The sequence below is a fragment of the Lasioglossum baleicum genome, unplaced genomic scaffold (assembly GCF_051020765.1).
Source record: "Lasioglossum baleicum unplaced genomic scaffold, iyLasBale1 scaffold0112, whole genome shotgun sequence".
Taxonomy (NCBI): domain Eukaryota; kingdom Metazoa; phylum Arthropoda; class Insecta; order Hymenoptera; family Halictidae; genus Lasioglossum; species Lasioglossum baleicum.
The window spans coordinates 3,181-5,000 of record NW_027469172.1 but is presented as its reverse complement, the minus strand read 5'-3'; the positions used below and the strand labels follow the sequence as shown (position 1 = coordinate 5,000).

The 1,820-nt window shown below is 49.1% G+C and overlaps 1 non-coding gene across 1 annotated transcript; it reads left to right on the top strand.

Annotated features, from left to right (window-relative positions):
- The first annotated feature begins 961 nt into the window (after positions 1–961).
- On the top strand, positions 962–1,116 carry LOC143219960 (5.8S ribosomal RNA). The gene has a single exon (XR_013011511.1). It is a non-coding gene; the product is annotated as a 5.8S ribosomal RNA (ribosomal RNA).
- The last annotated feature ends 704 nt before the right edge of the window (positions 1,117–1,820 follow it).

Genomic DNA, 1,820 nt, shown 5'->3' with positions numbered 1-1,820 from the left:
CGCGGTGTTCGTTGACGACGGAACGTATATTTATTATAATATTATACATTCGCCAGAGCGGACCGGCTCGTGATGCTCGCTTTTGTAAAGCAGTCGTGAGTCTGACACCCTACTCCGTGCGTGTGGCCCAATAGTGCGCATCGCGAGAGCTTGGGACGAATGACCGCTGCCAGAGCCGGCTGTGAGTCCGCTAATCTGTCGAATAAAATAAAAATATGGTAATATCGTTCCGACGAAAAACGGTGTTCCGAGAGGACCGGCCGTGACGCTCGCTATAAAGCCTATGGCGCGATTATTCCCGACGACACCCTACTCTCTGTGTGGCCCAATAGTGCGCGCAGACGAGTTTGGGACGAGAACGGGGATCGCGCCTACGGCCAGAGCCGGCTCGCGAGTCCGCTTGTATCGGAATTTATCGTTGCCTCGAGCACACACAACATTTTATGGAAATGTGTTTTATACGGGAAGTGGACCGGCTCGTGAAGCTCGCTTTTAAAGCAGTCGTGAGTCTGACACCCTACTCCGTGCGTGTGGCCCAATAGTGCGCATCGCGAGAGCTTGGGACGAATGACCGCTGCCAGAGCCGGCTGTGAAGTCCTCCGTTCTCACATCATTCCAAATGAAATGGAAGTGAAGAGGAGAGGAATATTATTACATCTCTGGATCCAGTATCGGGTTGTCTTACGATCCCCGTCGTTTTCAGAGAATATATATTCATCTCCGCGTTTTCCACGTTAACGGTTTTTCAATGTACTGTTCGCCCGGCCGTCGGATACGTGTTGCGTATCTGACGGTTTTTTTTTTCCGTTTCCACGGACGACGATAGTGTCGTCCTTAAAACGACGCCTGAACGAATCTCCTTCGCGCGCTGGTTGGAGCGTTCAGGTACAATGCGTTCTTACGAACCGCAGAACAAGAGACATATACATATATTGATTTGTAAATCAAAAATATATACGATTACCCTGAACGGTGGATCACTTGGCTCGTGGGTCGATGAAGAACGCAGCTAATTGCGCGTCAACGTGTGAACTGCAGGACACATGAACATCGACATTTCGAACGCACATTGCGGTCCACGGATACAATTCCTGGACCACGCCTGGCTGAGGGTCGTTTACGTAACCATAAACTGCTTGCGTTGCTCTTGTAAGTCCCCGCCGTCGCTTACCTCTCCAAATATATTTTTGGAGGGCGCCAAAGAGCGTTTCGGAGTCGGGTTGCAAAGATGCTACGTACGAGCGAATGATGGGCGTTTCGTCGGCGTTTGTCGCGGTTCTGTGAAAATTGCCAATTTTTGCATTGCGTCTTATAAACACATACAAATATATATATATCTAGTTTCCACGAGAGGCGAAGTAGGGATTGGTATTTCTTACGTTCGGACTTGCGTGAGTGTTTTTACGGTGTCGTGAGTCGTATTGAAAATACGACCGCCCGTAAGGCACCGCTTCGACGAGGATCTCCAAATCTCTCACCTTCTCTGCGAAACGATTCGCCTTGCGGAAAGAAGCGTTTCCACTCATGAACATTTAACGCGCTCCCGACGTCGCCTGAAATGATGCGTATATACGAAAGAGGTATATTTACAAGAGTCTCGCGAGACTACAGAGATGGACACACAAATTATAAAAGAAAGAAAGAATACTGTGTGGCACACAGAGTGTGTGTGGTGTGGCAATGTTAAGCCCCAGGGAGAGAATATGCCTGTGCGTGGATGAGTTTCTTAACTCTACGTTATAATTGCCATACGGCGGAGGGTCGTCGTTGCCGGCGATTTCGACAAACACACATTCCTTTTCGAGTCTTCGAGGGAAGAG